The sequence below is a fragment of the Molossus molossus genome, unplaced genomic scaffold, assembly GCF_014108415.1.
Source record: "Molossus molossus isolate mMolMol1 unplaced genomic scaffold, mMolMol1.p scaffold_m16_p_7, whole genome shotgun sequence".
Taxonomy (NCBI): Eukaryota; Metazoa; Chordata; class Mammalia; order Chiroptera; family Molossidae; genus Molossus; species Molossus molossus.
The window spans coordinates 50,747,751-50,774,321 of record NW_023425401.1 but is presented as its reverse complement, the minus strand read 5'-3'; the positions used below and the strand labels follow the sequence as shown (position 1 = coordinate 50,774,321).

General features: G+C 35.8%; 1 protein-coding gene across 1 annotated transcript in view; it reads left to right on the top strand.

Moving 5' to 3' along the window:
• SEMA3A (semaphorin 3A) overlaps positions 1-26,571 on the top strand; it is a 324,915-nt gene that overhangs the window by 124,288 nt on the left and 174,056 nt on the right. The window lies entirely within an intron of this gene.

The window sequence follows — 26,571 nt, the reverse complement described above, 5'->3', positions numbered from 1 at the left end:
GGTAATATGGCCCTGGCCAGTTTGGCTCAGTGGTTAGAGTGTTGGCCCGTAGACTAGTAAGTCACAGGTTCGATTCCAGACAAGGGCACGTACCTGGGTTGTGGTTCGTCCCCGATTCATCCTCAGCCCTGGTCTGGGTTGTGCAGGAAGAAGCCAGTCGATGTGTCTCTATCACATTGATGTTTCTCTCTCTCTCTCTCTCCCCCCCCTCCCCCTCCCTCCCACTCTGTCTGAAAATAAATGAAAAAATGTCCTTGGGTGAGGATAAAAAAAATAATAATATATAAAAAGTTGGTTTTACAAGAGCAAACAGTTCAAGCTTCTGTTTTGTTTTTTGTTTTTCTCGATGCTTAAGATGTTTCAGCAAACTATTATTATAAACTTCAAGCTAATTTGTATGCAAAACTCAAGTGAAACGTATATAATATGGCTGGTTGAGACTGAAGAAATGCAAAGCCTCTGTGTTCCAAGGATTTGCTCTCTAAACCATTAATCCCTTCCTAACATCCAAATATTACAGTAGTATTGCGAGCAACTTGGACCTGGTTCATATAAAGGTTCCTAAGCTTTGAAAAACTTTTGATAAGTGAAAAAACAACCCAGAGACTAGAGTAAATTGCCACATTCTATTGCACATGCTGTATTGGAGGCATTGTTTCTCTGCATAGATGAAATGGGCTGTTTTAGGAAATGTTAAGAGGCTCATTCATCTTTCAGGAAGAAACAAACTTTGATAATGAGCCTGCTCTAGTTTTACAGTAAGTGATAAGAACAATGTGGCAACTATGACCCATCACAGGTTATATTTTTTTTCTAATTCAGCCTTTTCACTTAAATGTTAGAGTGGTACCCAGATGAAAAATTGGAATGCTTAATTATAAAACTAAAGCACTTTCCTGGACTATCACAAACCTGGAAATTTATAAAGGATTAGGAAAGGAACAGATTATGTATTATCACAGTATTTCTAGAACCCGGGATTTGATTTCTGTTTCATATTTCTGCTTGTGAATTTCACATACATATATCTTTTTGTATCCCAGGTCTCTCCTGGATGTACTAACTTGAATTAGTGTGCAAATTGAATATATGCCAACTTGAGTTCATTAGGTCTTCCTCCCTCACAAATTCCTTCTCTTATCCACTACCACTCAGTGTATGACACCATCACCATTGCAGATGAGCTGAGACCTTGAGTAATGCTGGGTTTTTCCATTTTACTGAATGTATTTGATTATATGTTTCTAATAAATAAATAGCAGTCTTATGAGTTTTTAGAGAGAGTTCATGACCCGTCCCGCAGGTCGAGCAACGAGGACTCTAGAGGGGGAGTGAGGATGAGGAGGGACAAGAGACACAGAAATGGAAACAAGACAGGGCTCTGATCAAGTCTCCTTTATTCTGGGGAGATCCACAGTATATATAGGGCAAGAAGCAGAAAAACAAGAACATTTGTTGCCAAGCGATGTTTGTGATAACCACCTGAAGCAATTTCAAGTAAATATCATGTAAATATCACAGGTGGAACAAAAGACAAACAGAGCATAACTGGCTGAGTAAATGGTTACTTAAAGGAATGCAGAAACATTGTATGCAGAGATGCAGAGATATCCTGCCTTGGGGCAGGAGATGGCAGAGCAGATTTTTGCAAAATGGATGCCATGCAAACAGTCTCCCAGAAGTTCAGATGGTTCAAAGGAAGGCTTTCACTTTTCTATGATTATAAATGATATCTTAAATGGTGATATAATAAAAATAGGCTTAATACCCTCACTAGAGAAAAACTCAATGTAGATACTAACTAAAATATTCAACAATAACTATGCTTTTGCTTCAAAAAATAATTGCTTCTCACTATACTTTGTCTCTGAAAAAATAGTCATAAAGTGTTGGGGAAAACAAACATTTATTTATCCTTTACTTTCCGATAGGGACAAAAGTGAATTCAGAATTCAGTCACCAAATTAATATTTACCCTCAAACTTTGGCAGTACATATATCAGAAACACATGTCTTAGGTTAAGAGACTTATACTTCCTCAGGTAAATAAATGTATGTTTCTTTCTGTAACTTAGATACTTTCCAAAACAAAAATAAAACAGACTGAACCCAGGATTTGGAAGTTTACAGCCAGTGGGCTAAATCCTGCCTGCTGTTGGTTTTTTGTACATCATGGAGGCTAAGAAGAGTTTTTACACATTTAAATAGTGGAAGCAAACTCAAAAAATGAATAATGTTTGTGATATGAAAATTATATGAAATTCAAACTTCAGTTTTATAAATAAAGCTTTCGGTTTTACCCATAAAAAGTTTGTGGCAATGAGTTGTTCTCTTTATACCTACACAAAATCCTCAGTGTTGCCTCTTGGTCTACAGTATCAAAAATATTTATATATAAACTTTAACTGAAAAAGGTTGCTGATCACTGAACTAAATTATACTTGGAAATGACTAAGTGATTCACTTTTCTTTTAGAGATCAAAGGTCAATTTAATCTCAATGACTGACAATATGAAGATGTACAAAATAAATGTATTGGTAGGTTAACTCACAAAACAGACAAATCCTGATACAATAATTAAGAGTGTATTTGAGATTTGAAGAAATATAATCTTGCTTTTGATCATTTAGCTTTGTTCTCTACCACTGAGCATATAAGTTAAAAATTGCTTTTTTAATTTTTTATTCTTCTTTGAGGCAGCCTGGTATGATTCACATTGTTATTCTCATGATATAAATACAGAAACTCAAAATGATTATGTTTCCATGTAAGCAGAACAAAATATAACATTAATTTTAAAAATCTTTAAAATGTTTAGCATTAAAATAATTTGGTTCTTTCTTAACAGAATACATTTTTGTTATCAAAGCAGTTCATTTAAAGCTTAAGAATTATATTCTTCTTACAATAATTTTATTATATTAATATTTTTATTTTATTTTTTACAAACATTACATGTAGCTAGCTACTGCTTAGCTGTTCAAGATATCATTTCTTGAGATTTATATGATAAACAATAGAAAACAATAGAATAGAATATTGATATCAACATGAAATTAATTTGCCATATTGTAAAAAAAATGATATCTTTATGCTATATTTTATGTTTTGAAAAAGTAAATTTTTCTAGTAATTTTGTGTATTTGAAGGTTTAAATACTTTCTAATCTTTGTCAGAGCAAAGGTGTAATTTACATATTTATGTACAATTTGCATATATAAACAAGCTTCACCAATGTCAGAGTGGTATAAATCCCTCAGATCTGAACACTCAGATTGTCAACTAGTAAGTGCAAATCTCTTCCCATGCTCCAACCCAAACAAGGAAATACGCTTAATCTTTTTCATTAAGGTAACTACAGAAAACAACCTCTCTCTTTAATATGATGTAAAATTCTGACACTCGGTTGTCCTAATTTGAAACTGAACTCAGTTCATTTTTATTTAAAAAGACATTGGTTTGCTTCAGAAATAAACAGTACATGTTGAATTTGTACCCTAATTGAAATAACTATTCAGGAGACTGGAGCACCATTCTTTATAATTCAGTGTGATTGTGTATTCCATCACCCGGCAGCTCAATTTCTTTCTTTCACCATCTGTTCTTTCTTTCTTTCTTCTCTGCCAAAAATCAATAGAACTCAATGAGAAAAATTGAGCTGTTCCGTAACCCAACCATATTGGGATTATTTTGTTCACAATATATTGACCTAGTCTTACACTGGTCCAGTTTAATTAGGTAGGCCCTCTGTTTATAAAAGTGCACATTTACTAAACTGTAAACATTAAATGAGTGTTATAAAAGCAGCCAAAATGTTATTGTTTCAACAGTCAAGATTTTAAGATGGCAACACTTGGCAAACATAAAGCTACACACTGTCTGTTTCCAGCCTGACAGTCTCTTTATGCAGCCAGAGCTTTTCATGAGGATCACTTGCACCCATCCAAGGAGCTTCAAAAATTAATTTTTTTACTGTAAGAAATCTGAAAATATTATCAAGGATTTTAACCTATAAATAAGTATGTCACTGAAGACAAGCCTATCATAATATTCACAAAATCCTAGAATAATTACCAGTTGCTCTGTTCCATTTGAAAACTTCATATAAAATTTTTTTGTACACATGTCAAATTCATCTCATGATTGCCACAAATATAAATACAGCAAATAGCAGAAAAAAAACCTGTGATGCCATCTTTGAATTATCCACAATTGTCATAGCATTTGTTATAGTGCAGTTTTATTTGCACACAAAAAAACTACAGCAAAAGACCCATAAATTTTGTTTCAAAAGTCACTGCAATGTTAAGTACCTTGAGAAACCTCAGTAGTTGCACCCTACATAGACTTTTTGTGTACTATGTATATTGCAAAAGTCATTTTCACTTTTTAAAATGGAATGTTGTCTTATATAAATAGGAGCATGGGAAAGATGTAAAACAATGTTTTATCTTTACAAGGTAGTGAGTCATTGTAACTTAGGTACCAAGATGTGTTTTTCTTTCATAACTTATGTCAAAGCTGTGCTAACAAAGCTGTTTTCATCTAATGTCTCATCCATCTTTGCATCCTGAAAACTGAAATTGCAGAGTGCTTGATGACACTTATATTTGTCTTTTTTTTTTTTTTTTTTACTTATATTACTAGAACTTTAATTAGTTGCAGGTGCTTCATTTAAAAAATAAAGGTAGCTTGAAATAAAAAGCAGAGCTTCAGATCTTAATATCTGTGCTGAAAAGCTTTAGAGATTCATACAAAAAGTTGCTAGCAGTTTTGGTCATTTTTAATGACTAGTATCTCATTGTAAAATTGATTTCATCTTAATATGTGCATTAATAACAACATTGTACTTTCTGATCTCATTATTTAATGTCACTTCTCAAAAAAATGTCTTTTTTTGTGTAATTTTTTTCATTGTGACCTAACAGCAAAAATATAGTATTTTGATTTCTAGAGCAGGTAAGACAATTCTGAAAAAAGTTTTTTCTTAAAATTTATGAATCTTAGTTTCAATATCTGAATAATAGAGATTAAATAATTCCTATTAAAAAGTAGTGAACTTATACAAATTTGAAAATCATTCATTACCACTTATATTTTGCAATGAGCAAATTTTACAATGGTAAACCAGAGATATTATATATCCTGTAAGCCAACTTATTAATTTCATTAATTATAAAACTGAAGCCCACGATAACTCATTGGCTTTCACTCTTAAAGCTTTGTGGCAAGGACAGTACTGGGGCCCAGGGCTTGAACCCACAGAAAGTGTTTTAAACATTTTATGATGCTCCATTATTTTCATAAATAACATAAGTAATAGAGAAACGTAATGCCCCTATTTTCCTTTCTATATTAAGAAGTGTTTTATCTAATAGGAATAATATTTACAATTTACAATAAATGTTATTTTGTCACAATATTTAATGTATTTGGACAATGTAGAGTTTGCAACACTGACTATGTATTAAAATCATCTGGTAACAATGATTAAAAAATAGAACACTGGAGCCCTGGTCGGTTTTGCTCAGTGGTTAGAGCGTCGGCCTGTGATCCAATGAGACCTGGGTTCAGTTCTCGCTAAGGGCATGTACCTCGATTGCAGTTTGTCCCCAGCCCTGGTTGGTTGTGCAGGTGGCAGCCACCACTCGATGTGTCCCTTTCACGTCTATGTTTCTCTTTCTCTCTCTCTCTCCCACTCTATCTGAACAAAACAATGGAAAAATGTCCTCAGGAGAGGATAAAAAAAAAAAAAAAAAATAGAACACTGACACCTGACCTCAACGCAGAATCAATTATTTTAGCCTCAATTTTTTTTTAAGTTTGCCAGTTGACAGTATTGTAAGGTCGGGCTTGAGATCCATGTTCTAATGGTGTATAGTGTAATACAAACTTGAACCCTAGTTATATATTACAGCCAAGTAGAAATTTAAATATTATCAGATAAATTTAGATAATGAAGATAATCTTAAACATGTATATTTAAAAAGATTAACCCAAAAGGGACAGAAAGATCATATATGTCGTAAACTAGTGGGTATTATGTTAAATATTCCAGTTGGCTCCCATCAGATTCTGAAATAAAATTCTCTTCTATTAATAATCTAATTTGCTTATGAAATGGTATAAAGTGATTTAATAAAGTACATAATTTCCATAAGTAGATAGCCATCATTCATTTCCCTCTAGGATTATAAAAATATTATCCTTTTATTTGAAGCATACATTTAATTCTTCTGTTGGTTAAGTTTATAGGAAATTTCTTCATTCCTTTTAATACTTCTATGTATATTTGTATTATTGTTGTTATCTTTATTAATGAAAGCTATCAAGCAATCCACAGTTCAGAAACTTAGCTGTTGTAAGTGTTAGAAATTAAAACTAGAGACCGTAGATTGCTGTGTCAGCATGTGCCCTGCAAACAGAACAAAAGCGTTTGTGAATTCAACGTGCCCAAAATGAGTAAAAAGAGAGGGTGATAGTCACATTCATTTAGTTTGATTCTTTGCAAAAGTTAGTTGAATGTAGGGCACAGCAACCCAGAAGACACATTATTTTGTCTTTATTACATCTGTTTATTCTTCTGTCTTTTTTCAGAAGCGGTGTTTTCTAACTGAGTATCAGCCTGGAACATAGAATTCCAGAATAAAATTTCACTTACGTATGAATTATCCTTGACCGAAACCCAGTATGCCTTTATTTATGATTAGGTAATACCTCACCTACTGAGTGAGATATGGTTGTATAATCTACGAGAATGTAAACAGTAAATACAGTGGAACAAAGCCAACTGGACTCTATCACCCATTTCTTCTATTAACGTACGGCCTTCAGTTGTTGGTTTAGCCTCTGGCCCACTTCTCTCTCTCATTTCATGCTTCCAAACCTTGCGGTCATCACAGCAATGCTTTTCAAAATGAAGCCATTTCAACAAATAATTTCAATATTACTAGTTTTTTATTTGTTTCTTCCTTTTGTATTTGAGAAGAGATATAGTAACTGTTACGTGTTCCTCTTGGAGTGCTGTTAAACTTGAACCAGGAAATGAAGGCATTAGGACTCTCAAACTGCGTATCCCAATGACATAGGAAGATGTGCACAAATTGTTGCCATTTCTTTTATTCTATTCACACCACTTACAAATTAATCTGTACTCACGCTCCACCTCATAGTTTCTGCCTTTTCGTGACTTTTATTGTCTTGGGTTCGTCTTACAACCTTCTCCCTATGTGTCTGGGTGTTTGCCAGACTCAATTCTCTGTGTCTCTAGTATTCAGAATCCCTAAGAGAGGACATTTAATCTTTTCAGTCAGGATTTAATAATAAAATGTTCCTACTGAAAAGAGTTCTTGTGCCAGGCCACGTCAGAGGCATATACAGTGCAGACTTTGGCTCAGGCAGAGCTATCTAATCTTTTACATTGTGGCTGCATGATGTAAAGCATGGCAGCAAATACCGTTCCTGCTGTTCAGAGGGAGGCTCTGAGGGGGGTGCACACTCCAGGTTTTAGTGACTTCAATTCTTACTCATCTGCAACCTGGACTCCTCAACCGCACATCCTCGAGGTGGTTGAGGACCATGTGTGTCCTTTCGGGGGCTCAATCCTGATTAGGTCTCTTCCCCTTCCATTTATTTCCCCTGCATTCAAGGATTTCTCTTAATTTTCCAAATAAATTCTTTATGTTTTACTAGGTCTTAAAAGATGCATTATGTTTTTAACCCTGCCTACCTCTTCATTATCACATCAAGCGGCTATTTTAGTCACACCATGACCTGGAAAATCTGAATGAGCAAGTATTTATTGAATATCCATGATAAGCACTGTTTTAGGCCCTGGGGATACAGTAATAACCAAAGTGGAACAAAAAAAAGATTGCACAATTCATTGTTTAGCCATTAACTTAACATTGCTATTATCAATCTCATCTTTCTTGCTCATTTTTTACCTTCCATATTTTATATAATCACATTATCATATATATTCATATTTACTATAAATATTGGGTAAACTGGAGGTTCTCAATGTGATTCTATATTAAAATGAAGATTCTTTTATACCAAGGGAATAAAGAGTGTACTAAGAATTAAGAAGTATTTTCTGATTTATAGTTTCAGGACATAAAGGCAAAGCAGTATTATAAACCAGAGCAAAGATTCTTAAGCCAAACCCCCCATATTCTTTTCTCAAATTATTAACCATGTACAAGTTATTTATAAGTTTCTCAATGTAAATTAGGAACATTAATATAATTCACCTCATAGGATTATGCTAGGACAAAATGTGCTAATATAGGAGTAATTGGCCCATATAAAAATTACAGAAGTTGAAGCCATTATCAGGTATTGTTTTAATCAAATATGCAAGACTATCCTTTCTGGTTACAGAAACCAAAAGCACAAAGTTTTATTCAGCCATTGAGTTTTAATTATTTGTTTTTTGTTTTTTTTTATCTTCACCTGAGGATATTTTTCCATATTTTGTACAGATAGAGTGGGAGGGAGAGAGAGGAAGGGAGAGAGAGAGAGAAACATCGACATGAAGGGACACATCGAGTGGCTGCCACCCGCACGACCGACCAGGGCCGGGGGCAAACTGCAACCGAAGTACGTGCCCTTAGCGGGAACCGAACCCGGGTCTCTCCAGACCGCAGGCCGACGCGCCACTGAGTTTTATTTAAATGCAATTCTGATTTGTTATAAATGTATAATTTTTATAAATAAAAACATCAAATTTATTCTAGAAATTTTGTTGCAAAATATTTCTATTTTAATATCAATTCAGAATGATCATAACAATGAATTTATCAGAATGTTAAGATATAAGCAGAATTTTAAGAAACTTCATTCCAGTATCCTTTATAAGTGTTTATCTTTGGTTTTATGATTTAACATTTCTGTTAGAATAGTACTACATAAAATTATTTGCATTCCCATATAAACATAATACAGGCAAATGAAAAAGATGATTCCAAAAGAAGGTGAACAACATTTTATAAACTTTTCTTAAATATTGGTCAACAAAAATTTATAAAATTTAGAGATGTAGAAAAAATATGTTTATACTATTCACTTTATTGACTTTCAGTATTAACATATATAAAATATGTTAATTGAGGGATGATGCTCTTTTTCTGTCTCATTTTAGGAAAATATTTAGTTCTTTTTTATGCATTTTTTATGTAAGGATAGTTAATTTTTTGAAAAGAGAGATAAAGATACAGAGTCATGGGGCAAAGAAGGGGGTGGAGACAATCCTGATGGACCAAAAAGATAGGCAGCCCCTGTTATGATGGCTGTGTGTGGGGCGGGAGGATGTGGGGGAGGCAACTGCTAAAAAAAATAAATAGATAATTTTTTTTAATTAAAAAGGTAAAATAAGGACATTGTTTTTTGGACTTTTTGGTAGTTATTTGCTCTTACCATTCACTCACTGAACTGCTTCTTTAAGTGTCCTCTGACAGGCATACAAATACATACATGTGTGTGTGTGTATATATGCACAGACACACACACACACACACACACACACACACATATATATATATATTGAAATTTTAAGTTGATACCTGTAAATATAATTTATAGAACTAAGAAAATACTACACAAAATATATAAATAATGGGAAAAGCTTGGATTTTGCACTCAACAATTTTGGATTAAATCACAGTTTCAACAACTTGCGTGGATTTTTATCACAACTTTACCATTAATACCCTCTCTTTGCTTACCTATAAAATAAAGTTAAATGGTCCCTATCGTGCAGATGCTCATAAACTGAGTTTATAGGGATTTACCAGCAATAGTATTTATTCCTTATATTTCCTTGACTTGCTGTACAACTCCTAATGCAAGATCCCAGCCTCCTGTAGCAGCCGCTTCCTAATTATTTATGAGAGTTCCCAGATTTGTTATCAATAAGAAATCGAATCAATTAGCATGAGCTTAGAGACCAGGTAATGCTATCACTTAGCTATGTTCCTCCATTCTCCATGGACCTTGTGGCACTGCCTCGACCTAACTGCATCTTCGCCACCGTGTCCTGAGACCTTTCCTGAAACCCTTCAGCAAGGCATTGCCTCTGAGTCCTTGAGGCACCCAAATTATGTTGTTGGTAGGTAAACTAAAATTAATAATACCATTTGAGTCTAACATTCTGTTACAGGGGACTTTAAACCTATATTTTGAAAGGTGTTTTTAAATGAAACATGTCTCTCGATTTTTCCGTAAAACTTTATTTTTCTCAAAAAGCAATGCCAATCCTGAAAAGAATGGGCCAAAATACTAATTGCTGTACTTAGAATCATCCCCCAGTTTTTATCTCTGGGAATTGCTAAGAAGTTTCTCTGTCTTCTTTCCCTCTTCCCATGTCCTAAACCAGATGAGTAGTCCTCGAATCCAATTCCTGAAAGTACCCAAGGCTGGATATCACTCTGGCTCCAGGGGGCACCCTGGTTCACTCACTCCCCTCATGCCCTGGCCCCCTCCCGAAATCTACATTTGTAAAATTCTGCTGGAGTGTACACATGGCAGCAACTCTACTGGTCATTCACAGCAAATCACAGCATCAAATTGCTTCTATGCTGACTCTTTCGTGTTAGAGAAAAATGGACTTAATGACATTTTGGAACAAACCCCATGCATATGGAAGCTTCTGCACATGAGTATAAACATATATTAGTAAAATATTATATTTATAGTATTATGTTGGCATTATGTGAAGCTGACTATCCTTGCTCTTTCAGTAACACTTTATTCCAAGTAAATCCAATAAGACCCAATGTTAAACACCATATACTTAGGCAGGTTAAACTGTCAAGATGCAGATCAGGGTCAGGAATACAGTTAATACTGAGCCAAGCAGTTTTTAGCTATATTGTTGTTGTTGTTGATGATGAACATATAAACATGCTAAAAATAAAGTATTAGTAGCATTAAATGCATTTAAATATTAATTCTTCTAGGATTTAAGAAATAAAATATATTAATATCTCTCCTGACAAGTGCCTTGCAGTATTTCAAATATTTATTTGTTTTCTATCTTAAGTAAAGTCAGGATGCAGAAATATTTTACAGGTGAGCTGGCCTGCCCAGCATCTGCTCTGTACCAGTTCCATGGGGATCTAGTAGTTCTCGCCATAATTCAAGGTATTTCTACAATGCTCCGAGCAGGAAAATGTATACACTGTACAATTAAATCATTTCACACATCACTTCAAGCCACCTATTTCATGGCTTGCCAAGCAGTTTTCTAGTTACTACTAGAGTAAAAACCTTTTTACCCTGGTGTTCCTAAAGTAGAGAAGCTGGTACTCCTGGTGTCCTATGAGTATACTTGGGATGATGTGTGCTCTAGGTAGTGTTTGTCGTGTAAAGATTGTGTGTTCACATGATCTCACTTATTTGTGGAATATAATGAACATAACAGTCTGAGGAGCAGGGTAGACCCAGACACGTGGAAGTAGGGTACAGACTGACAACCCTCAGAAGAGGGGGGTGAGGGAAAAGATAAACCACAGAACTTCTATGCATGTATGCATAACCGATGGACATGGACGGCAAAGCTGGGGATGGGGTTGAGGGTGTGTCCCACTGCTAGTGGAGAAAGCAGAAAAAGAGGCTGTGATAAGGGTCTGTTAAGACCTTAAATTCAGATAGTTCTGACACTTGCTCACTCTGAGGTCTTAGCCATGATTCTTTACCACTTTGAACCGCAGTCCTCCTGTTTGTAAAATGGCAAACCACCTACTTCATAAAGTTATTATAAGGGTAATGTCTACAAAGGGTCTGAAAGAGCATCTGACATAGGGTAGAACTAAACACATTATTTCTTTTACCCCATACAATGCTTTATAGTTAAAAACACTTCAATAGCAATATTTGGTACAATTTTGTTAGTAAGAATAAATTTGGAATCACTAAACTCCTTAAGAATATTTTGTACTCTACGTTTATTAAGAGGTTTTATTAAGAGCTCCTAGATATCTCCTAAGCTTAAAATGCCATGCATTATTTCAGAAATAAATTTAGATTATGAATCACATTTTTGGAATCAACTTACAATCTTTATCTCTGTTTTTATTCCATCTAGTGTGAAATTGATGCTTTGCATTGTGCGACTCTTGTACCCAATATTTTGGACAACGAAATTTCCAAATTAGGAAACCGAAAATAGTAAACTCATTAGAAGACAGTTGTCCACACCCACTTGCACATAGGCATTGTCTCAAGCTAATGGTAAAATTGGGTAAAAGTAGAAGCAGTAATGCTTAGATTGCATCAAGAGCTAGAACAGCCTAACCGTATTTTATGAAAACTTATTCCATGATTGAGTTATAGTATCACCTAGTAGTGCACTTTCCAAGCTGCAGATTACCTTAATATTGGACTGCTTTTCTCTAATTGGTGTGAACATGGGGTGTGCTAATTTCACCACCCCCCCCCCCCCAGTTGCAATGTCAACTCCCTTGGAAATACAGCAAGGGTAGACCATTAGAGCTTCATGTAGGAGTTTGCAATCAAAATGTTTTACTATTTAACAGAATCTATGTGCAATATTCTTCCAAAAAAATCACCCTATTTATTTTATATTACTGTTAAGTAAAAAAGGCGCTACTAAAGGTGTTTCTTTTTCTTTTTCTTTTCTTTTTTAATTTGCTGCTTTTGTATTGTGTAAAAGTTTCAGATAAATTGGCTACTTCTGTGGGTGTAGAAACAATCTTTCAGAATCTCTATAACTGTATCAAACACTAAAATACAAATTAGAACTTTGTGAATATTGTTCCTTTAAGACCTTGATAAATGACGAAGTTCGAAGTTCGGCATGCACAGTGGCAAATTATTCTAAGGGGAATAATTTCTGTAAAGAGGGGGAGGCAGAAAAGCAGGCTAACGATACAGTTCCTTTCTTTGGAGAAAAAAAAACAACTGAAAAAAAGTAAAATTTTTTGAATTAATGATATGCAAAAGGCATTGTTTACCAGATACAGCAAATCAAAGGAGGCTTGTTTTTAAAATCGCAAACTCTTATACAGCTTTAAAAGAGTACGTAAAATTAACTTTAGGACCGCACTGTGACCTAGAACAGAAGTTCTTTGATTTACAAGGGGACTGCCGCCTGATAAATTCATTGTAAATTGAAAATATCATAAGTCGAAAATGCATTTAATACACCTTACTTACCAAACATCATAGCTAAGCCTAATTTAACTCAAATGTGCTCAGAACACAATATATAAAAAACACTGGAGCCCAGCTGGTGTGCCTCAGTGGTGAGTATCGACCCAAGTACCAAGAGGTCACTGGTTTGATTCCTGGTCAGGGCACATGCCCAGGTTGGGGCCAAATCCCCAGTGGGGGGCATGCAGGAGGCAGGCAATCAATGTTCTCTCTCACTGATGTTTCTATCTCTCTCTCTCCCTCCCTTTCTCTCTCTCTAAAATCAATAAAGAAAAAATTTTTTAAAAAACCACTGGTACCACAGTATGCTGTAGAATATCTGTTGTTTACCCTCATGATTATGTGTGTGACTCACAGCCGCAGCTCCCTACACTGCTCAGCATCCAACAGAGCACAGTACCATGCATTGTTAGCCCAAGGAAAAGATCAACGCGTATCACTTTCACCCATCTTAAAGTTGAATCATGTTAGGTCAGGGACCATCTGTATACAACTTTGTAATGATGTGTCATCTACAAACACTAATATGTACAATGTTCTCCTTTATGGTAATCTGGTAAAAATATTATATTCTAGCAAAAACATAATGTTAAAAAGTCTAGAAAAATAAGTAAAAGTCAGGTCATCACAACAATATGTGATGATAAATGGAAGAACAGTTAGCAATGAAACTGCATAGTAATATGTGGTAGCTTTTGCTTTGTTGTTATTGCAGTAAAATATACATTACATAAAGTTTACCATTCTAAACATTTCTAAGTGTGTATATATAATATTTTTTTAGCTGATTAGCACTTGAGTTATTTCCAACTTCTGGCTAGTGGGATAATGCTGCTATGAATATGGTGTACAAGCATCTGTTTGAGTCCCTGTTTTCAGTTCTTATGATATACATCTAGGAGTGGTCATCCTGTGATTATGTTTTTGAGGAACCACTAAACTGTCTTGCACAGCACCAGCACCATTTACATCCCTGCCAGTAATGCACAAGGGTTCCAATGTCTCTGCATCTTCATTAACACTTTGTTTCTGGTTGTTGTTGTTTTTACATAATAGCCATTTTACTGTATATGAAGTGGTAGCTCATTTAGGTTTTTTTTCTTTTTTAATACAGCTACAGCTTTATTTAAGTATAATTCATATACAAAACCTGCACATATTTAATGTGTGCGATTTGATGAGTTGGACATAGGCAAGCACCCATGATACCAGCACCACAACAAGGCATTAGACATAATGTAACCTCAAAGATTGTAAGTATTCTGATCACAAAAGTAGAGGGGGAGATACAAATGTGTATTTTTTATTTTTTTAATTTATATTTTATCTAATCAATTTTTTTTGATTACCTACACTGTGCTAGGCATATGTTATATGGAGAATACACACACACACACACACACACACACACACAGCACTACCCAAAAGAAATTTATTGTTTAGCTGCAGAGAGGAACAGTAAATAAAATTATGGCAAAGTAAATATATATAGTTCCACCCTGTGATAAATGGTATGAAGCAAGCAAGATATCATGAAAAATTTACCAATGGAACCTATTATAGATTCTCACATCAGGAAAGACATCACTGAAATAGTAACATTGAAGTCAAAACATAAGCTTCAAGTTAGCCAAGTGGAGAGGAAGGAGAAGGAATTGGAAGATTCTAGACCAAAGTTATAGTACCTGCTGAACATCTAAAAGAGAAAAGCACTGTAGCTCCAAATGTGGTGAGAGAGGAAGGACTTAATAAGACACTGGTCCTATCATGGCAGGAACTTGAGCAGAGGAATTGCATGATATGATCCATGTTTTAAAAGCTCACTTCAATTATTCTGTGTCCAATGCATTGAATGGCCAAGTCAAATTTATTTAGAATTCTGTTGCTTTAGTCCATGCAATAGAGAAGAGTGTCTTGAACAAAGTTGGTAGTAGTGGCAATTGAAAGATATGTGTGGGTTTGAGATGTATTATCAGGGTAGAATTAGCTGTGACTTTCTGAATTTGGGTGATTGCAACAACTGTGCACTTCACTATTAATTTCCTGGTAGTTCAAATATCAAAGATATATTAGAATATTAAAATTGCTTGAACTAGTCATATGCTCTAAATTTTCAGAAAAGACTGTTGTGCTGTTTACACACATACACACTCCACTAAGGTAGGTGTGAACACAAAATCTACCTTTTATTTTTTTCCTAGCAGATATGCTCTTTCATGTGCCCTGAACCTCGTTAGATATTAGTTAGTGTGTGATCATCAACAAAACTTGGTATGTGAATTCTGAAATTTGCAATCAACAGACTCTGGACAAAAGTCTTTTGAGATTCCTGCAGATATAATTCACCATTCAATAATGAAGTACATAGTGGGGAGGGGACTGGATGAAAGAAGGTGAAGGGATTAGCCAAAAAACATGTATGTGTAGCCCATGGACACATACCACAGTGTGGTGATGGCCAGAGGGAAGAGGTAGTGGGGGCTGGGTGGAGGTAGGGAAAGGGGGGGGGGTAATTGATATACCTGTAATAGTGTCAACAATAAAAAATAAAGGTAAAAAAATAATAATGATATGCAACATTTCAAAGGATGTAGATCTTTTACAGTATGAAAAACGAGCTAACAGTGATACCTGAATTTTCACAGGTGGACATGCATTTTATAAAATATTGGTATGTGGATTTTGTAGAAGTATAGGTACCAGTGTGAAGGAAAAGGAAAAGCTTTTAATTTTCATAAAATGTAATAATTACAATTCCTTCTAATGCCATTTAAAAGAGAACATTTTGCCCATGCATATATTCCAGGAAATGCTGAAATTGCATAGAGCCTTCAATTCGTTGCTCAAAAATACCAACCTTGAAAATTTCAATGCTGTTTGCTAATTTTGTGGGGGAATTTAAAGAAAAAAATTATTATTTCATACATTTTTTAAAAAATCAGTGCTGGCATGCATGATAGATATTTCAAGTCTGTTTATCTACCTTAAGGTGAAAAGGTTAGTTACAAGTAAGGATTGGGGCTTGCTAATGTTATACGGACTTTCTTAAACAAAAGAAATTGAGACGTTCTTGAAAGGATTAACATTTTATGAGTCAGAATGGAGGACTATGACTTCCATTCAAATAAATATATATGAAAAAAGTCCTATGGCTAGAACACACAGCTGGTGAAAACATAATATTCCCACATACATTTTATGTCTTTTTGACATGTGTATCTTCACTGTATACAGACTTAGATACATACAAACTTTCCCACAGAAACATGCCACATACGTAGAATTGGAATGTGAATAATTTCTCTACAGACAATCTAGGCAATAAATACTAAGCAAAGTTATAAAACTATATTTTCTGTGTCTCAGTTATGTAACATTGATCTAAAACACTTTTTCTAATAGATTATTTTGAAGACTTTAAGTCATAAAGTGACCCAAGAATCCTACTGTAGCTCTAACAATAGCATTTTATTCAGTGTCAGTCTCTCAGGGGTTCGTGATTACTTGTTAGAGGCAAAGTTTGGAAAGGTTACTTTTTTGCTATAAGGCTCACAGGTGGAGACCTCAAACTTGAATGGAATCCAACTATGTACTTTTCATAGCATGAGCACAAAGGGCATACTTCTGTTACTTCGGGCAGTCAGAAAGTATTAACTCCATCATTTCTAGTTTTTCCTGATGCATTATGTAAATTCTAGTAACATTTGATTCCAGAGGATATAAAAACAGAAACAGGAAAAAAACAACAACAATAACAGTTCTTGTTATAATTTATAAAATTCATTGGAAAGAATTGCATAGAAACTTTAAAAATTGGAGTCATTATAACACCAGAAGGAAAAGTCTTTAAAGAAACTCAGACATTACGTCATTTTTTTTGCTTTTCAAGTTTGCCTGCGAAATTTGGGGCAGGTATTTTATATGAGGTCTAACAGAGATGAAGAAAGACAGTATCTTGCCAGTAGTTCCATCATAAATCAGAGGTAGAATGAATATGCTATTCAGAACAAAAATGAAGGTTTCTGATCTTCCTTAAACCTACAGTGAAACATTATATATTTGATAACATTTATGATGCTAGGTTGCTTAAATATAAGAAAAAATTATTAGTATATAACTCTTAGAAAATCTTAGCAGATTTCATCAGCAAACAGAATACATGCTTCAAAAACTGTTTTATTGTAAGTTAGAGTAGAAGTATATTTAAAACACTATGACTTTGACCTTGCTCATCCCCGCTATATAATTATAAGAAACTAATGATTATGAAGAAAAAACAAGTGTTGAAGTCACAAAGACTGAATTTGGTAACCGCTTAAAGCAATGTTTGATAGAAGTTCACACCATTTCTAATCTTCTACCCTGGGAAGATTCCCAGAGTGGAAAAGATGGCCTATGTGAGGTCAAGAGTTTGTTTTTTTTTTTTTTCTGTTTTTTTTTCTTTTATAGAGTGGGAGGGAGAGAGAGGAAGGGAGAGAGAGAGAGAGAAACATCGACGTGAAGGGACATATCAAGTGGCTGCCACCCGCACGACCAACCAGGGCCGGGGACAAACTGCAACCGAAGTACGTGCCCTTAGCGGGAACCGAACCCGGGTCTCTCCAGACCGCAGGCCGACGCTCTAACCGCTGAACCAAACCGGCCAGGGCGAGGTCAAGAGTTTTGTCAAACTGTTTAGAAAGAACAAGGCACACCTGCCCAAAGTACCTCAACTTCTTAAAATGTAAAAGCGGTAGACCAAGAAGGTACGGATTCGATGAAAGCTACAATACATCCAAATTCCCCTACAAACTTTGGATTAAATTTTTTAAAGCTATACAAGTCTTGTGGGAGTTGAACATATTTGAGTCTAATTAAAAGAGACACTGTTGTATGTTGTCCTGGATCTGCAGATCCGACTGTAGGAAGGATCCTGCGTAATGAAAATCTTGCATGGGAAAGAGTGTTGATAGATAGGTCTTGAGTTGGAAGTATGAGGTCACTGGTTTATATCCCGAGGAGAAAACCTGGACATATTCCATGAAAAACAGCTGCTTTTGTAAAATGTAATGTCTTGCACCCAAATGGAATCGAACTAGCTACTGTCATTTTAAGGATTCCACAACTCTCGGAGAGGGGTGGACATTTGGACGCAAGCATTTCAGATATGCTGCTTCAGCATGAAAACACAATTTTCCTTGAAATAAATCAATAATAATAATAAAAAAAAAATCTCCTTGCAGTCAGAGTACATACTTTATGACTTGAATTATTTACATTTATTAAGACTTGCTTTATGACCCAGAGTATAGGCTATCTTGTGTTTCACATTTACTTGAAGTAAAATGTATGTTGCATTCTTGTTTGTGGAGGGTTCTACCAATGTCAAGATGGTTGATAATGGTGTCTAAGTTTTCTGCATTCTTATATATGTTGGTTCTATCAATTATTTGAAGGATTGCTGACATATTTGAATATAAAAGTGGATTTGTCCATTTTCCTGTATAATTCTATAGTTTGTTTGTTTTTATCCTCACCCGAGGATATTTTTCCATTTTTTGTACAGATAGAGTGAGGAAGGGAGAGAGAGAGAAACATCGACGTGAAGGGACACATCGAGTGGCTGCCACCCGCACGACCAACCAGGGCCGGGGACAAACTGCAACCGAAGTCCGTGCCCTTAGCGGGAACCGAACCCGGGTCTCTCCGGACCGCAGGCCGACGCTCTAACCGCTGAGCCAAACTGGCCAGGGCTAATTCTATAGTTTTTAATTCACGTATTTTGAAGCCTTTTTATTAGGTGAATAAACATTTCCTACTGTTATGTGTAGGTAGCTTCCCAACCCCATCCTTTGGCCTCTGTAACGCTCCAGGGTCCTGCCAGACGGGGCTTCCTCAGGGCACTGAGTTCCCGATGGCAGTGGCCTTGGGCCTTACCCCTGACACCCTCGGTCACCCCACCATCCTCACCCTGCCCCTCCATCTTACATGTGCACCTATCTCTTTTGTGGTTTTAATATTTTTACAGGGATATTATTTTATCATTTTAACAAGGATTTAAACAAATCAAACTTCCTCCACCCCCAATTTAAGATCCTCAAAGGTTGTGTTTCTTATAGCCAAGGCCACCCAGGTAGAGAGGCCCAGGAAATTTCCTGGTGGATAAGGGACGCTCCCCCCGGACCCCGTGAGGGGTGCTGCGGTCTTCCCTCCCGTGGCTCTGGTCTGGTGGAGATCCACGACCGTTGGGAGCAAAGCCACCACAGGGAGACGGAGGGAAACAGGTAGGTTGTTCTGAGATCCAGGGTTAGAGATAACAGCTCCAGCACAGACAGGGTGCTCAGAAAGCTGCCATGGGTTTGGAAACCCCTCCGGAAGCAGGCCTGGCAGGGGTTTTGTACACCAACTCCTCACAGCCAGGGGCGCTGATCTAGTTAAAGAGCATACCCAAGAAGCCAGCCCGCAACCACATAGCCATGATTTGGGATCCCAGACTTTGATCTGTTCTGATGGGCCAAGAGGAGCAGGGCAGTGGACGGAGCTCTAGTCCTCACTGAGCCACTGCCTGGCTTTGAGACCTGGCCACTACCCTCCTCGGATCGGATCCGGGCCTGGCTCTCAGCGGGTAGTGCCTGTGAGAATCACTGTCCCTGCGCAGGCAGGACACCCTCGCCTTCAGGAGGGTCTGCCTGCCTACCTGCCTGCCAGCGGGAGGATTCTGAATGCAGGGAACATTAACCACGTCTGCGCCAGGTGTCAGGAGAGAGGAATGGCTGCAAACGTGCCAAGAATTTGTCTTCTCTCACCTAAAAGCCTTGTCAATGCCCCTCACCAGTTCCACCCACCCACCAGAGATTCTGCTCCCTCAGCAAAGCATCACAAGACAGGGACCTCAGGTGACAGCCTGCAAGCAGGCTTGTTGCCACAGCCCTTTGACGCCATGAAGACACAGCAGTCCTCAACTCGCAGGAGCAGGTGCTCCCTTCCACTGGGCAACCTCCGGGAAGGCTCCCAGCCCCACCGGACGATGGACACGCTCCCCACCCAGAGGCCTGTATAGTTTCTATATCAGAGTAGTGATATATATGCATAGATACCTGATATATATTATAATATATGCAATGTTATATAGTATATACCATTTTACAACAAAGACTTGTCCAAACATGTACATAGATATATTTGAAACCCCCACCCCCCAAACACTCTCTTGAAACTTATAGAAAACTTAGTGACTTATGTGTGTTTTTCTTCAAGGTTATATATATATGTTTTGTTTTGTTTTTTTCAGTTACAGTTCACATAGATTATATTAGTTTCAGGTGTACAACCCAAATAATTAAACATTATATAACTTACTAAGTGATCTTCCCAATAAATCTCACACCCATCTTAGTTTTAGTTCTACACATATAATGGAAATGATAGAAAACTGTCTAAATTTTTTCAGATAATTTATATCATCTAGTTTCAGCTGAATTAAACAATAAATATTTGTTGCACTAATTTTATAACTTTTCTCAGTGTTCCATTTATCTCAAACAGATCATTTTTCTTTAATTTGGCAAAACATATTTTTGAAAAATAAGTTATATTTTACTAAGGAATCTACTGCAAAAATGGATTATCATTCTTACAATACTGTTATTTTCCAAAAATATAAATAAATTGTGGACAATACTAGAGCACAAAGAAAGAAATTGATCTGCATTTATTTTTCAGAATAGTGTGCTATCTATGATTTTGGAATAATTTCCACCAAATGTTTTTCCCCAAATATTCTAACATCCCAGTATTTAAACTTGTGTTATATATTTAAAAATCAAGGTCTGACATTAATATGATAGTATCTCCCTAAATAATCATTGAAAGTAGGAGTGCTCTTATATATTTTTAAAAGTCTCCATGCCTTACAAGGATGGGAACATTGGATTTAATAGTTTCCCTAAGCAATTTTCCTTGCAGCTACACTTTCAAACGTTTTTAATGTCTTCATTTGAAGTATAATATAGTGATATAGTTAGTATTCTCCCAAATTTATTTTCTCATGGAATCCTTCATTCCATTGACCATCAAAGGAAATGAGTCTTTTACAGATCATACCAGTATTGTGTCATTCACTCATTGACATGTATGTTTGCTTTCACCAGGCAGAGACAGAGTGAGCAGTTCTTAATATATAGATAATGTCATGTAAATGCTACCAAATATACATTCTAATTTTTGTTTGGATTATTTAAGATTTTATACACCAATGCTTTTCTTGTTTAGTTTTCTGTTTACCAACCACAGAAGAGTTAGACAGCAGAGAAGACATAAAAGGCTATATAATTAAAATTAAATTGCACTAAAGTAACATTTGAACCTTGAATACTATATTGACATTAAAGGGGAAGTTGTGCTAAAATTGATTAGTTAACAAAACAAAAATACATTTAAGAAAAGATTAGCTACAACAATAATATGAGACCAAGTATAAGAATTAATTGAAGCACAGAGATTAAAACATGCAACTTTTTATATTTTATGGTTCTTCTTTTTGAAGAAAAGATGCATTTTTATCCCTATTTTGTTGCCCTCACAAGATTATAAGGTAAGAGTTTTAAGGTCAGTAATAACCCTGCTGCAGTACATATTAAATCAATGCGTGTTCTTTTTGTGAATGTTGCAAGTCAACTACTGATAGTTCAAACAATCTCTCTCTCTTTGATGTCTACAAAGATGATAACCAACTGTATGTATTTAGATGATATGCTTTTCCGGATACACCCCCTTTTGACTTCAAATCTGTTGGTAATTGGTACTTTTGCAATAAGAGCATTTTCAACTACCTGAATCAAGACTTTCATAGCAATATCACTTACTGCTTCTTGACAGCTAATGAAGTGGCAAAGCAGGGCTGATAAACTCCAGAGCCTATCAAGAGGGTTGAGTGTAGCTTTTTTTAGATTCTGATTTACTAAACGAGGTGGAAGTCATTAAATTCATCAAACAAACTCAGCTATGAACTTTTAAACTAATTTTTTTATTTTTTTAAGTAGAAGTAATTTCTCCCGAGTGTTTAGTAATGATAAAGCAAGTAATAATTGGGAAAAGCTAGAATTATTTTTTTTTAATTCTTAAAATTATACTAGTTTCTTTTAAGTTTTATCAGTAGTGGCATTTAGCCTAATAAGAAACAAATGCCTTTTTAAAAAAGAATTCACTTACAAGAAAATATAAAATTTTAAATCTTAAAAAGCTTATTAAAAAGGTATTGTCACTTAAAGATATAGCAAAAGACATAACCTCAGCTTTTAAAGCAAATTTTGTGAGGTAGAAGTTCATAGGTTATTATTTTCATAATAATTTACTAATTTGAAGAGAAATGTGAAAAATAATACCTATCATGTGTCTTTGAAGAAATAAACATTTCAATTTTGAAGATACACAATTATTTTTAATTGTTTAACTCAGTATTTAGTAATAACAGTATTGTTTTAAACACGTGAGTGGCAGAGATAATACATTAACTATTTATATGCAAAATCAACAAGTGTCAGGAAAATGAAAGAATTAAGAAATCAGTGACCTTAGATAATGTTACATGACCCTTTTGTTGCTCACATTGAACTGCTCTGAGGGTTTTGTTAGAACTTAATAGCACTAACACTTTTTTCCCCTCAAGTTTAGAGGCAAATTTTACCCTTTTTATCTCTGCATTCAGAATAATGGGAGAGTCTCATTTTGAACATGTGCTGTGTTCAGCAGGGAATAAAAGGAGATTGTATTTCACTCTAAACAACATTTATTACCTATTCTAACATTGTTATTAGTGTTTTTATTTTGTTTTTTGTTGTTGCTTTGTAAAAGCAAAACAATAATATTTTTAATAAAGAAGTATAGAAGGAAGCTTAATAAGACATTGACTTATGCTACTTATTTGCCCATCCTTGAAGAAGAGGTAAATCCTGTTCTGAATTAGATATTTGTTCTTATGGCAATAAATATCAGTGTGTCCTGCACTGCTCTAGAGAATCTTTAAAGTCTGCTGTCCTGTCTGACCCAGTGTACTTGATTTAATGACCCCCTGAGAGAGCAAAGATTTTCAACAAACATGTTGGATTGTTAATGTCATCCTGGGGGATCACTGAGTTGTCCTTAGGCCTCTTAAACCAAACCTGGCTCACACTATGTTTAACTTCAATCCAAGAACACTGTATTTAGCTTCAATCCCAGAATAGTTCTAAACATTACCCAATAATAGTCTATATTTACAGCAGAATATGTTTGGAAAAAAAAATGGAACAATTTAAACTTGTCTCATTATTTTATTTTATTTTATTTTTCCTTTATTGGTTTTTACAGAGAGAGGAAGTGAGAGAGAGAGAGAGAGAGAGAGAGAGAGAGAGAGAGAGACATTGATGAGAGATAACATTGATTGGCCGCCTCCTGCATGCCCCCAACTGAGGATTGGGCCCACAACCTGGGCATGTGTCCTGACCGGGAATCAAACAGGCGACATCTTGGTGTATGGGTCAATGCTCAACCACTGAGTCACACTGTCTGGACAACTTGTCTCATTTTTATAAAATTCTTCAATTATTTCTTTCTGTATAAAATACCTTTTAGAACTAATACCATTAGATATTTTTTTGCAAAAGAAAAATTATTTGGTCACAGCAGAATATAAGAAGAGATTCTTTTGTTCATGAACAATGAGTAACTATGTTCTCCAATTTTTTGTGTTAGTGGTGCTGAAAAAGGCACCAGGTATTAGGCACCAGATATTAGATGGATGAAGTCAGACTGGACCTGGCTCAGCAATCTCAGTACTTGAGTTCTGGCTAAGAAATAATTCAGAGTCAAGACTCAAACTATAAGAGAAAGTTTACTTAAAAATTCATAGAGGTAGAAGACATGAGCTGTAGAACAAATTACAGAGGCAAAAAAAAAAAAGGTTTGGGGGAGCCTTTTAGGCTTTGGAGAAAGAGAGACAGGTGAGTGTAATGTGCCTTGGGGAAGAAGAGGGGGCTGGAAAGGCACTGGGCATAGCGCTCCTGAGGGCTGGGTCCTCTATCTCAAGGGTTTTCAAGAGTGGAGATTTTAGGGGGAGTCCCAGGGGAGGATCTCGGTAGAATATTCATCAGCTTTCCAGGTGTGTACTTTCAGGGTCATGGTCTCTACAGACTGGTCAGCTGCAGGGCAGGATTCATTACTCAATTCAGCTGGTCCTTAGTCAGTGTCAGCCATGGAATATCTCTTGTCTAATTTTGCTGCTTTTCTGTGCCTGGAGTTGAAACTCAGCTGAGGCCCAGATGTTGTCCCTAGGGGTTAATGCTTAAGGGAATGGTCATACAAGGAGTCCTCTTTGGCCCCTTATTCCTCCTCCAAGGGGGTCCACTGCATGACTAGCTACATTCCAGGGGAGGAACGGTCAAGGGAGGGTCTGAACCTCATGAACAGCGATGTGAAAGGTTAGAGGGTCTAAACAGCATGACCAGCAACATGCCAGGGGAGGAAAGGTTGCCCTGGGGCAAGGTCTTTGTTTTCCCATTGCTAGGCACCAAGGGTTTTCCACCCTGGGTGACCAGTACTGGCTCATCATCTTTGCGCTGTTTGTGTCTGTCTAACTGCCTACCACATTACTCTCACATAAATGTATCCTGTAATAGAAAAATACTGATGAAATCCACAATTTCTTTCTTCAATAAAAGCTCATTTGTTCAACATTGGGACAATTCACATTTGGCCCAAACTATCTATATAGTAATTTAATTTCCTCCATTTTACTTACGTATGCCAAAAAATTATAAAATGTCAATGAATTGTTATGAACTGGTTTCATTAGAGCATCTGACTTCCATTACTTAATATGTCCACTCCAAAATTAAACACATTATTAGGGGAAAATATTTATAGTGTCCCATAATAAATAGGATATCATTGTCACTAAGATTAGGATATACCCAGAACACATTGTATTGTTTTATCTAGAGATTCTTTGAGTTCATTGGTTTTCAACACTCTTCTCTCCCATTTCCCTCCCACCTCTCTCCAGAGAAATCTGATTCAAACAAAATCTTTTTATGGGTAAACCAGAAGCCTTCATAATCAAAATGTATCTGTTCTAGTTAAAGTAGGAAATGCCTGGACATGCCATATGAATGCCCTTTCTTTCTTCTCTCTGCCTCAAAGAAACATTAAAGTAACTTATCTGGTCAACAAATTTAACTTTTAAACTGAAAAACTTAAATTACATTTGTTTGTGGCAACCAGACACTATGTAGTTAGAGAATGAAGAGACTAGAATTAGGACAGCAGGGTAAGTCATAAGTTTTCTAACCCACATGCACTGTTGATTACTCACACACACATATTCATTTTACCCGCCACATCAGAAATTTATTTATTCATGTATTTGATACACATATAGTAAACACCTTCTGTTAGCCAAATCCAGGGTTTGTTTTTTTTTGTTGTTTGTTTTTTAAGAAAAAGAGAGAAACATCGATGTGTCTTACATTGAGTGGTTGCCACCCACACGACCCCAAACAAGGCTGGGGACAAACTGCAGCGTGTCCTTAGCGGGAACCAAACCCGGGACTTTCTGGTCCATGGGCTAATGCTCTAACCGCTGAGCAAAACCGACCAGGGCAGGTTTGGGTAATTCTTATTCCCAGCTTGGTTACTTGATTGATCCTTGAGAATGTCAATATGATCTGGACTTCCTTGTGTCCTTTTCTCTACACTCCAACTCCAACAATTAAAGAGATTTTTGTCTCCATGAACACTGAAATAAATATGTTCTCCAGTATATTACTCACATAAATGTGTTCTATGATGGAAACATATTGATTAAATACTTAATTTATTTCTTCAATTAAAACTCATTAAATCAACATTAGAACAATTCCAACAAATAGTCCTTAAGCAGTTTTTAAAAAAATTCTTATAGTGGCATGTGCAACAGATAGAGTGATTATGATTTCTATTTAATTCTCAGTTGGTGAATATTTTCCAGAGCTTTGTTACTGGAAAAAAGAAGCTTACAATTTTAAAATATCAGAAAACAGTTGCTTTTTTATAGTCATGTGGAATGTGATAGTAATTTGAAGAGGACTGAAATATATGCTGTGGTGAATGTACATAATTGACCAAGACTGTCTGAAAAAAACAGACTCCGTTGTGTTCATTAGAAATGCCTTCTCTTTTTCTTTAACTTTGCCAATGCAAATACAATGCTTAACACTCACCAGCATTTATTTATTTATTTATTTAAAATTTTGTTTTCTTTATTGATTTTAGAGAGAAAGGAAGGGAGAAGGAGAGAGAGATAGAAACATCGGTGAGAGAGAACATCAATTGGCCATCTCCTGCATGTTCCCCACTGGGGATCTGGTCCACAACCCGGGCATGTGTCCTGACCAGGAATC